The sequence below is a fragment of the Phacochoerus africanus genome, chromosome 15 (assembly GCF_016906955.1).
Source record: "Phacochoerus africanus isolate WHEZ1 chromosome 15, ROS_Pafr_v1, whole genome shotgun sequence".
NCBI lineage: Eukaryota > Metazoa > Chordata > Mammalia > Artiodactyla > Suidae > Phacochoerus > Phacochoerus africanus.
Genome location: NC_062558.1, coordinates 97,080,518 through 97,093,484, shown reverse-complemented (window position 1 = coordinate 97,093,484; position 12,967 = coordinate 97,080,518). Strand labels below are relative to the sequence as shown.

Below are 12,967 nucleotides of genomic sequence, written 5' to 3'. Positions count from 1 at the left end.
AATTATCATTAAATCTTCAAACAACTGAGCAAGTTAGTTATTATTTTTCCTTTTAGATGTGGGGATAAAGCTCTGAGAATTTATAAAATTTGCCTGTGGTCTATAGATAATAAATTGTGTGGGAGAAAAACTGAAAATAAGCTGGAAAAGCATACCAGTGAGAGTCAGATTTAAACATCAGCCTGGGAGTACCTTCTGTGGTACAATGGGACAGGCATCATCTCCAAAGTGCTAGTAGGTAGGTTTGATCCCTGCCCTGGCACCATGGGTTAAGGATCCAGCATTGCCACAGCTACATCGTAGGTCACAGCTGTGGCTTGGATCTATCCCTGGCCCAGAACTCCATATGCTGAAAGGGGAGACAAAAAAGAAAAAAAAAAAAACAAAAACAAGTAAATATCAGCATGGAGGTAGTCACTGGCTAAACAAATCATTCATTTGTAAACACATTTCTGAAATAATTTATTGTCTTGTCTTGACTGGACAGTTTAAGAACCACTAAGTTTCATACTTATTGGTTTTCAACACTTTCTTTTGTGTAGAGGTTGTATTACATTTTCTAAAATGCAGTGCTTACAAATGTTATACTTGAAAAACTGCAAGATCCTTCTACCTAAAAAAAAGAAAAAAACTATCTTCACAGTGTGTATACTCTAAAACCAGAGCAGGTCAACAGATATAATTAAAGTATACCAACTTCTCCATTTTCTGTCTTCACGTTATATAGTCTTATCCTGCTTGGGCAGTTAGACAGAACTGAACTTGTGAACTCCCACTAACGTCAACCTCTCCAAATCCTGATGCGCATCCAGGGTTCTGCATTTAAGTAGATGATAGTACCATTCTTCCTATTGCTCAATCCAGAAACTCAGACATCCTTGTTTAAAAGGCCACCCTTGAATGATTTAGTGGAGTTCTCGTCATGGTGCAGTGGTTAGCGAATCCGACTAGGAACCATGAGGTTGCAGGTTCGATCCCTGGCCTTGCCTTGTTCAATTCCTTCTATCCTTGTTAAGGATCCAGCATTGTCGTGAGCTGTGGTGTGGGTTGCAGACGCAACTTGGATCCCACATTGCTGTGGCTCTGGCGTAGGCCAGTGGCTACAGCTCCAATTGGACCCCTAGCCTGGGAACCTCCATATGCTGCGGAAGTGGCCCTAGAAAAGATAAAAATAAAAATAATAAATAAATAAAAGGCCACCCTTGAATGATTTAGTTTAAAAAGAAGATAATACCATGTCATTTTTCAGAACTCTCCAATGGGCCCATTTAAATCAAAGTTAACTGGAGTTCCCGTTGTGGTACAGCGGAAATGAATCTGACGAGTATCCATGAGGATCTGGGTTTGATCCCTGGCCTTGTGCAGTAAGCTGGGGATCTGGCGCTGCCTTGAGCTGTGGTGTTAAGTCACAGACATGGCTTGGATCTGGCGTGGCTGTGGCTGTGGAGTAGGCCTGCAGCTGTAGCTTTGATTTGACCCTTAGCCTGGGAACTTTCGTATGCTGTGGGTGTGGCCCTAAAAAGCAAAATTAATTAGTTAATTAATTAGTTAAAAAATAAATCAGAGTAAACTGCAAATTTCTTCCTATTTTTTTCACATAGCAGACCTCCATGTCCTAGTGATTGACTACTTCTCTGATGGATAGAATATGGTGAAGGTGATGTCCTGACACTTACAAGGCTAGGTTCCATGTAGCCTTAAAATTTCTGCCTCAGTCTTTTTTTTTTTTTTTCTGCTTTTTAGGCCTGTACCCACAACATATAGGGATTCCCAGGCTAGGGGTCTGATTGGCTACAGCTGCCAGCCCATGCCACAGCCATAGCAACACCAGATCTGAGCTGCGTCTGCAACCTACACCACAGCTGTGGCAATGCCAGATCCTTAACCCACTAAGCGAGGCCAGGGATTGAACCTGCAACCTCATGGTTCTTAGTTGAATTTGTTTCTGCTACGCCACGAAGGGAACTTCTGGCTGGGTCTCTTTTGATGCTTCTTCTTGGAACCAAGATTCCATCCATCCTGTGAGAAGATAAGGCCATATAAATAGGTTATGGGAGGCCACAGCTATGGCCAGAGTCAACTGACAGCCATGTGATTGAGCCATCATAGATGTGCAGCCCAGCCAGTCCTTCAGAGGACTTTAGCTCCAGTAAAAACCTGACGTTTACGTTTCAGACCCAAACAAGATCTACTGAGTTAAATTCAGTTAACACACAGACTGAGTCGAGACAATAGTAAAGTTCTGTCTTACACTGATAACTTGAGTGTTTTGTTATACAGCAATAGATAATAAAAATAGCTTTCACAAAGGATTCAGATCACAGGGTATTTTTCCTTCCTCATATTTATTTAAATATTGTTGAATAACTATTTGTATATTTTTCCTTACTTGTGAACAGAATTTTATAAATTCCATTAGTCACATTACAAGGAGGAGTGCAGTGTGCTAGTGTACAGACATATTTTTGTTTTGAAATATCCAGGCTTGCCCCAACCCAAGGGTTTTGAGCTGTGGATCACTTACCTAGAAAAATTCTTTCAATCAAAGTTAAAGATGGCAGGACACTGCATGGCTGGGATTGGAAGACCTCAGAGGCTTCTTGTTAAACATATGGGATTTTTCAACATGAAAATCCACTTGTTACAAGTGTTATATAACTGCATATTAAGGCTGAGAAATGCCCTCCTGGAGACTGGACCTGAGACTGGGTTCACATCAGTAAAGTTAGAAAAAGCCTAAATGCAGAAGCATTTTTCAGAGACTTGAAACTAGAGGCCATATATGGGTCATCAGCAGGAACAGTGGATTCTGTTCTAAAATGTTGCTGCTTTATAAAAACAATGAGAACCCTGAGGAAAAAAATGCTCAAATCAACTTTTTAAAAACTCCACGTGTAACTGAAAGCTTGTAAAAACCAGAGACAACTTAGTTCAAGAAAAACTGTTGAATCTTGGTAAGAAAATTTTATTTCTATTCCCTCATCCCAGCTCTGAAATAACCTTGACAAACCATTGGCTTTTCAATTATGGTGAAAAACAGCAGCCTAGCAGCCACCGGAGGTAATATAACAAGTTAGAGCTCCCTAAAAGCATCATTTTCAGAGAATTGTCGTTGCTTAACCTGTCTGGCACTTACCTGAAAATCTTCATCCTAAGGCTTGTCTTTATTTGACCTAATTCAGAGCTTAGTCACTACAAACATCTTCTGTCTGAGTGTATTTGTCAACAACAACAACAAAAGTAGCAGTCTCCTTAATATTGCAACTTCCTGTGGCAGTGATAACAATTGGGGTTAACAAAAACTTCCTAAAAGATGTAAAAGGAAAACGCTGAGATTGAGATGTCCATGGAGAGCTTTGGAAAGCTCTAATATATTTCAGGGAATCAGGAAGGCCACACAGGTGTCAAGGACTGTGCCCATGTCCAAGGCTGTTTATATTCCCAGAAAAGAAGTAAGCATATCCTAAACTCTCACTTCTCATTGACCTTGAGGCTCTAGGCAAGCAGAAAGTGAAGACTGAAACAGAGGTGTGGACTACCTGTCTGAGCATTGCACGTGTGCCACAGGACACACACAGTCCCACAACAAAGAATGGAGAATTTATTGGTGCCAGTTATTTAAGGGAAAAGTTGATGAATTGGACTTTATTGAAATAAAAAACTTCTGTTCTCAAGACACTGGAAAATAAGCTAGAGACTGGAAGAAAATATTTGCAGATCACACATATGAGAAAGAACTTGTATCTAGAATATATAAAACACTCAAAACTCAGTAAGAAAGAAGCCCACTTAATAATAAATGAATGAAATTTTTGAACACTTTACCAAAGAAGACTTATGGATGGCAAGTAGGCAGTTGAGGAATGAATAAACAAGCTGTTGTGCATCCATATAGTGGCATACTTCTAAGCAACAAAAAGAAATGTACTATTATTATTACATGTGATGGCATGAGTAAATCTCAAGCGTGTTGCTCTGTGTGAAGAGTCTGATTTTATGTATTGTAGAATTTCATTTAAAAGACATTCTTGCAAAGGCAAAAAAAAAAAGGAGAAGAAGCTGTAGCAACAGAAACAGGCAAGTAGTTGTCGTAGGTTGGGAATAGAGGGAAGTTGACTACAAAGGGCCATGAGGGAGTTTTGAAGGTTTCGAAGGGCGATGCAGCCATTCTGTTTCTTTCTCACGTTTTTTTTTTTTTTTTCTTCTTATGGATGCACCTGGGGCATTTGGAAGTTCCCAGGCTAGGAGTCAAATCAGAGCTGCAGCTGCCAGCCTACACCACAGCCATAGGAATGCTGGATCTGAGCTGCATTTGCAACCTAAGCCACAGCTTGTGGCAACACCCGCTATATCCTTAACCCCTGAGCAAGGCCAGGTTCAAACCTGAATCCTCTGGACTCAATGTTGGGTTCTTAACCTACTGAGCCACAACGAGAACTCCCATTCTGTTTCTTGATATGCATTCATCAAAATTCATTGATTTGCAGAATAAAAAGGTGAATTTTACTCTATTGGAATTATATCATAATAGAAAAGCAGAAGAAAAAAAATGTCAACTGTGTTTAAATAAACACCATACAACATCTTTGGTGTGGTAGGAGGGTGGAATATTATTGAATTCAGTGTTTGCTTGATAATATTGGAATATATGATTTTAGTAGAATATATAAATTCAAAAAATTTTAATAAAGTTTTTAGTGATCAGTGGGTGCATCCCATAGGCATGGATAACTTTAATAGGTCATCTCAAGAGTTCCCTGAAGAAACATCTGTTTTCCAGAAGGCAGTGCTTTCCAAAGCCAGCCAAATTAAATACAGTATTACACATTTGAATTATTATCAGCAGTGAATGAGAATATCTAACCATGTTTTCCACATCAGAGACAATGGTTGTTTGCTAGATAATTTTTAAATTTATCTTTTCTGTTACTATTGGCACACCTTATAATAATTTTTTTTAGGTGGTTCTGTATTTTCCTCCATACTCAGTGCTTAGTGTTTAATGGTACTTCAGACCACACAGATCATTCTTCAAGTTCAAGAAACCCATACATACAGGGGTATGCATAATTTTTATTCCAAAACTATCCATTTCAATATAAAAACTGTTTATACTCTTCTTACTTGTTATTGAAATGGAAGCCCTTTCATCATAAGTCCTATGGCAGACCTTGTCCTTTAAATAGAAAAATATACACTGACTACTTCTTGTAATTTACCTGGAAATAAGACAATATTGTTTTTTGGAGTCTTTTCCTCTACCTCATTTATCTATTCCTCTTCTCTCCAACTTAATTATTCAATTTGTAGCTTAATAATAGCACTAGATTAAGAGATCTCTTGACTGTGCCTGTGTATGCCACCACTTGACGGTGTGGTCCCAGGTTTATTAGTTTATTCTGCCTATCCATAGGGACACATAAAGCACGCATTTTATTTATAATATAATTTTACGTAATCCTCACAAAATTTCATTGAAATATGTACTACTATTGTCCACCATTTAATGATATGGAAAATGAAACAGAGATGAAGAATTTTGCCCAAATCAGGCAGCTAGTAAGTGGCTACAGAAGTAAACCTTACATTTTACTTATCTTAAGAGAAATGTCAACACACAATTATGTTATTTCCCCTTTGATCACAGAAAATGTGAAATTCGAAATGTCATGTGGATCTCATGTCAAGCATACCTACCACACTTGCACATACACAAGCACCCAGACACACAGATGCACACAAGCATGCACACCCACACCCACACACACACCCCCACACACATACAAACACACAAACACACAAAGGAGGGGCAGAAAGAAACCTGGAGGTGATGGATATGTTTATTACATTGATTGTAGTGGTAGAAATACAGGTTTATACATATCTCCAAACTCATCAAACTGTATACACTAAATGTATTCATTTTTTATATCAACTATACCTCAATAAATATCTGTTGAAATAAAAGAAATGTGGTTATCTCTTTAAGCACAAAATCAACAATCAATGATAAACTATAAAGCAAATCATATGAACCTATAAAAGCTTTCGTATTTCAGGCTCTATGTTATAAAGCACTTGTCTGCTGAAAAGAGGAGCTAAGAATATAAAATGCTCCAGACCCAGGATATTAAACAGTGAATTCGCCTGGTAACCAATCAGGACAAGGAAGTCAAACTAAAATATGTTTCTTCATGCTCGTATATGGTAAATTTCCTTAATTGCATTTTCCTGTCATTGAGTTAAAATTTATTAAATGTTTCTTAGCACCAATATTTTACTAAGGCAGGATCATCTTCAATGTAATCATTAATTTTTAAATTAAAAAAAACAACATGATTCATTGTCTCAGTTCTGACTATTATAACAAAAACACCATAGACTGGGTGGATTAAGAATAGAAATCTATTTCTCATGGTTCTGAAGGCTGGGAAGTCCTATTCAAGATGCAGGCCAATTTGGTTGCAGGTGAAGTCCCTCATCCTGGGTTGGAAATGGACACTTTCTTGCTGTATCCTCACAACACTCACACAAAGAGAGAGGGGGAGATTCTCACATCGCTTATAAAGGCACTAATTTCATGTGGGTACCACCTTCATGAACTAATTACTTCCCAAAGGCCCAAATGCCATCACAATGGGGATTAGGGCTTCAATTTTTGGATTTTGGGGGATGCAAACATCGTTCCCTACTAGTCATCAAAATTGTTTTCATAAAAAGTGTTAGTTTATACTGGTTTTTTGTTTGTTTGTTTGTTTGTTGCAACATGGAATCTGAGCCACTTCTGTGACCTACAACACAGCTCAAGGAAACGACGGATCCTTAACCCACTGAGCAAGGCCAGGGATCGAACCTGTCTCCTCATGGATCCTAGTCATGTTCGTTAACTGCTGAGCCATGAACGGAACTCGAATTTATACTATATTTAAACTTAATGTAGAAAAAATTCCATTCTTTCTCTTTTCTTCAAAATATAAAAAATAACGTTATATTTTTCTTAGAATACTGCTCTTGCTTATCATGTATCTCTTACAAAATTTGAAAAGATAATTTACAAGTTGCTAAAATATTAGAACTTTGTGATAGTTCTAAACCTAAATAAAGGCAAAACTTTGTCTTTACATCAGTTGTCAATAGGTAGAAATTTGAATATGGATCTTTCTGACTCAGGGTGTGAGAATTAACATATGTCTTTTCTATCAAAGGAAGTCTTGGTTACTCCATTTCATTCCTGCTTTGTCTGGGACACCCTCCACCCCCCCTTTCCCTCTTCTCCCAGTAACAATTTGTTTCAAATTAGCCAACCGAGAAGAATGTGTGCCCTGGCCTGACCAATGGAAAGGGACAGATATACCACCTTCACTGGGCGGGGGGGCTCTTCCCTCTTTTGCGTGTGCTTTTTGGGCACTCCTGCCCTTCTGCAGCACTAAAGGGCCTTGTTGAGATCTCCTCATGTTCATGTGTGTCACTTTCCAAAACTGACGATCCAAGCCAGAGTCACTTTTCCTCAACAAGGGCACATGATCTTAACCAATAAGTATGACCTGTATATCATTTGGAGATGTACTTTGCCTCGTTCTTTTTGCAGTAGATATACTAACATTGTACAGTTTCCCACTGCCCCCTGTGGTCAATGTGTGGCATTTACACAGAGTTGTCCAAAGTTGGGAAATTCAACTATTATAAGAGAAGGAAAATGGTTTTATCAGATATTCTTGGACTTAATAGAGTAAAACCATGGAGTTTTAAACTTGGTTGAAAATGTCTATCATTAGCCCATGTGTTTTGCAATATATAAACACAAACTGCAATTTAGATTGTCAAATTGAAGCAACGTTTTTATATATTAAATTTCTCCTTTGCAAAACTCTACTGACAAATAATCTGAAATTATCCTGGCATGAGGTAGAGAAATTATTTTTATTTCCCCAGAATTTAATGTATAGTTGGCCCTCAAAATCCATGGGTTTAACATCTGGGGATTCAAGCAACCAAAGACTGAAAATATTTGGAGTCTCTATTTCCATCCATGTTGCCGCAAATGTCATTATTTTGATATCGCTTATATTGAGAATCTAATATACAGCACTAAATGAACTTTCCACAGAAAAGAAAATCATGGATATGGAGAACAGACTTGTGGTTGCCAAAGGGGAGGCAGAGGGAGGGATAGATTGGGAATTTGGGGTTAATAGATGCAAACTATTGCCTTTGGAATGAATTAACAATGAGATCCTGCTGTATAGCACTGGGATCTGTATCTAATCACATATGATGGAGCAAAATCATGTGAAGAAAAAGAATGTATACATGTATGTGTGACTAGGTCACCTTGCTGTACAGTAGAAAATTAACAGAACACTGTAAATCAGCTATAATGGAAACAATAAAAATCATTATAAATGAAAAAAAGGAAAAAATATTTGGAAAAAAATCCCAGAAATATCCAAAAAAGCAAAACTTGAAATTTGCATTTACATTTTGTATTTACATGGATCCAGTATTACTAGAAAAAATTTTAAAAGATTTTGAGGCAGACGATTGAAATCATTTTTCTCAAAAAATTTAGAATTTTTATCATGGAGAATGTATACATTTTAAGTTATTACTGTTTGTTATTTAAATATTAGTAAAGGTATAGAATTTTTCATTTTTTCAACCACTTAGTTATTTTTAAACGATCTTTATATCTTTTTTTTTAATAACTATTGAAGTAAATATTTATGGCTTGGATTAGCTATTGGAAAACTGGCTGTAGCATAGTGTTCAGATTGGTCCTTATAATATTTTATGGGATGTATAACACAGATTTAATGCAGTTTAACTAAATTCTCATTGACTTTTTACTAATTGTTTAACGCCAAGCACTAATACAATAAGAAAACTTGTGATAAACATACTAATTAAATTCTCATTTTCAAGAGTGAGTTATTTCTTATTCCACTTAATTTTTTTCTGTGGCAGATTTTATTTTTTTACTACTCAACAGTGAAGAAACTAAAGACATAAATGTTAATGGTATAATGTTCATAACCTTTGGTACCTACATTCTCAAATTTAATTACCCTTGTCTCAGAATTGTTACGATGCAATGTGCTTAAATTGTGAGAGGAAGCTCCTGGTCGTCAACATCTGGACTCTGAATCTTCCTGCCACCTAAAAATTTTTAAGTAAGCTGGAGGTAAGTACTTTTTAGGAAAAAATGAAAATATCCCCAAATACTCTGAATTCTAACAACTCAAATGAAATAAGACAGTTATGCTGTGGCTCTAATATTTAATTAAATAAGAAATTAGTTTTTCACACTTAAAAAATGATGTATCTGTATTCCTTGTAATAAGCATATAATTTTCTTTATGCTTACATTTATATTATAATCCTTCTGTTATTTATCTCATACAAGCATGGTTTGGATGGTGTCACTGTTGACTGCATTCCCCACTTCCCTTTCCAATCAGCCCCACAAGGACTTTTTGAATTCTAAGTTGCTTGAACACAGATGAGAAATCAGTTCAAACAAAGAGATGATATCCTGTTCCAGAAAATCCTGTTAAGCAAATGAATCTGCTGGTAGAATCTTTTTGATTTTCACATCTAAAGCCAACTGTGTCTTTTAAGCCAGCCTTTTAAAACAAGCATGCTCTCTCTGCAGAGCTAATTAATAACCCATAAATGTTAATTACATTTGCTAGGTTAATTTTCATTTAGAACTAAATTGCAGGAAAAGTTCAAATGTGATCAGTATTCTGCCATTTGAAGAGTCACTTATGGAACAAAGAGATAACTGTAAGAATCTTAGGGATTTAGCCTTCCTAAGACTTGGAGTCAATCTTGAGAATTTGATATTTATTCAGGAAAATTGCTTGCATAAGATTTGGTTCCAGCCTGCTTAGTTTATCTCTTCTTTAAAGGGAGTGTTTTTATTTACTTGATAACTACTTCATAAATACTGTTTCTAGATTGTAAGGAATGTTTTAATATGTAAATTGTACAAATTATAAAAAATTACTAAAATTTTACATAATAATAAAAAATTTTATAATTACCAACATATTTATCATGTGCAAAGTTTTCCCCTTTGTAATCCTTGCCTTCCATACCACCACACCTTTAATTATAGATTGCTTTGTATTTTCTAAAATTTATGTACTCATTGACTTTATGTTTTTTACTCATAATAAAGAATCATGCCTGTTATATCCTGTATATCAATACCTCATTCTTTTTACAACAAAATTATATTCCATTTTATGGTTATATATCATTGTTAGTTCATCTATTCATCTGATAATAGATGAATGAATGTTATTTTTTGGTTTTTATTATAGATGCAACTGCTATAAATATCAGTATAAAGAATTTTTATGGACACATACTTTGAAGTATCTGGTTAAGCACTTAGTATTGAAATTGCTGGAACATGTGGTAAGTGTATGTTTAACTTTTTGAGAAAAATACCCAAATTTTCCAAAGTGTGCCATTTTACATTCCCACCAGATTTAATAATAGTGCCAGTTGCTCTGCATTCTAACCAATACCAGGTGTAGTAAAATTTAGCTTTTCTAATATGTGTGAAATGGTGCCTCATTGCAGGTTTAATTTTTCATCTCTTGTGACTAATGGTGACAAGTATCTATTCATGTACTTGTTCTCCATCATTAAATCTTCACTGCTAAAAAATGTTCTGCTTTTGTGAATGGTATTTTAAAATGTTGATATCTGGTTGTTTGATGTTAAAATATAAAAATATGATTAATTTTTGTATATTAATTCCACATTCTACAACCTTGCTAAACTCACATATTAGTTCAAGTAGCTTTTTTAGGTAGATTTTAAAAAACAGATTATGAAAGATTTTTTATAAAAGTAAAGACAATGTCACTTTGTTTCCAATATAAATGTCTTGTATTTCTTTTTCTTACTGTGTTGTATTGACTAGAACATCTAGTGTAATGTTGAATAAAAGTAGTAAGTGAAGACATCCTTAAATTGTTGCTGATTCTAAGAGGAAAACAGACAGCCTGTCACTATTCAGTATGATGTTAACTTTTTTTCTTGTAACTTCTGTGTATCGGTTGAAAATTATTTTCTATTAGTTTGATTAGAGTTTTTACTAAGAACTGAAGTTGAAATTTGCAAATGTCTTTTTGTGTCTATTGAGATAATCATACTTTTTTATTTACTGCATCAATGTGAATTCTATTTAGTAATTTTTTGGTAATAGACTTTTTTCAGAATAGTTTTAGATGTATAGAAAAATTGAGAAGCTAATAGAGATTTCCCCTATGCTTCTGCATTGAATTCCCCTTATTAAGTTTTTTATATATATGTATATATAGTATGTTGTTATTAGCCAAACTTCACAATTTATTCAGATTTCCTAAAGTTTTACTTAACGTTCTCTCTCTTCCAGAATCCTATCCAGGCTATCACTCTATATTAGTTGTCATTTTTCCCTAAGCTGTGATAGTTTTTCAGACTTTAAAAATGTTTCTGATGACCTTGACAGTTTAAAGAAGTACTCATCATTGTAGGATGCCCCCTATATGAATTTATCTGATGTTTGCTTCATGTTGATGGGAATAATCAATAAACAATCTATAATAGGAATAGCAAATACTTTTATTTGTGCCAAACTGAGGACTGTATCCCTGAAGACATAGATTCAGGAAGCATTTGAATTGTGTTTCACTGGTCTACAAAATGAGGTGGGAGGCTTATCAAAGCAAAAATCCAGAAATTACATAACTTGTCAAGAAATGAAATTGGAGCTGACAAGAATAAGGATGCTTGTTAAACAAGGATGAGGTCCATAATGGTTGCATAGTTACACAGGGAGCCCTTGAGATCATAAGGTTGCATGCTGGCAGCTGCTGGCAGATATTGTTTTGAGAATGGTTGGTCATGTCCTTGAGTCTTACTTGATCTGAAAATAATTTATCCCAGCCTGTGGTTTTTCTTCTCTTTATGTTGTCTTTTGCAGATCAGAAGTTTTTAATTTTAATGATGTCCAGCTTATTGATTATTTCTTTCCTGGATTGTGCTTTTGGTGTTATATCTAAAAAGTCATTGCCATACCCATGTAATTATAACCAAAAGGTACAACTGGATTTTCAGTCACTTTCAGTTTCCTGAACTACTTGTTTTGATGTAGCGGAGGTTTAAATAGCCAGAAAATTATTTATAGTTGACGTGATAATGTATCTTGTACCTATGGTTAGGTAATTAACTTTAATGAAGACTTGTGATAGAGAGGTGTTCTTATTTAGCTGGGTGGATAACTGCTCCCTACTTTGTGATTATAATGACAACAGCATCCGCAACAAATAGCATTGTACGTTATTTCTGTCTGTCCATGCTTCATTTCTCCTGGCAAGAACACCCAGATTTTGCTTTGAGAATCTATCGTTTTTGCCCTTACATGCTTTGGCTTGTGAGAAGTACATGCCTGAAACCAAATCACCAGGAACATTAACTGATACAACTTATTCTCAGAACAACCTTGTAAAGTAACTGGTACTCTCATTTTTTTTCTATTTTGCTGAAGAATTTACAACTGCATTTTTTTAAGTAAATGCTTTAAGAAAAGGGATGTTGGGGCCTATAATCAGAAAAAAAAATGTGTCTAAAATTTAGACATGTTGAATGGAATATTAAGGCATCAAGGTCAAGGTTTATTGTACCTGAAGCCCATTTTCTTATCCCCATTAGTGTTAACACTTTGAATGGTCCTCTGTTTATGGTAGGAAAATAAATCTCTGCTGTGGGTAAAAGTGAGCTAGAGGAAGTGGTGTCCTCAGGACCTGTGTAAGCCTAAGTCAGGTGGCTTTTCTTTTCAAAGGTACAGAAAATCTTTGTCTTGGACTGAGAGAAGATGACCTCTTTTAAGGGTAGAGGCTGCTTTACATTTATTTCAAATAATAAAATTATATCACCTTTAAAAGTATAAAATGTGTTTGTGTTATTT

At 35.5% G+C, this 12,967-nt stretch overlaps 1 long non-coding RNA gene across 1 annotated transcript in view; it reads left to right on the top strand.

Moving 5' to 3' along the window:
- Positions 1–12,967, top strand: part of LOC125115965 (uncharacterized) — a 118,258-nt gene that overhangs the window by 16,389 nt on the left and 88,902 nt on the right. The window contains exons 5-6 of the long non-coding RNA XR_007132214.1: positions 9,077–9,181; positions 10,329–10,425. This is a non-coding gene — a long non-coding RNA (uncharacterized LOC125115965). The remainder of the gene's footprint in view (positions 1–9,076; positions 9,182–10,328; positions 10,426–12,967) is intronic.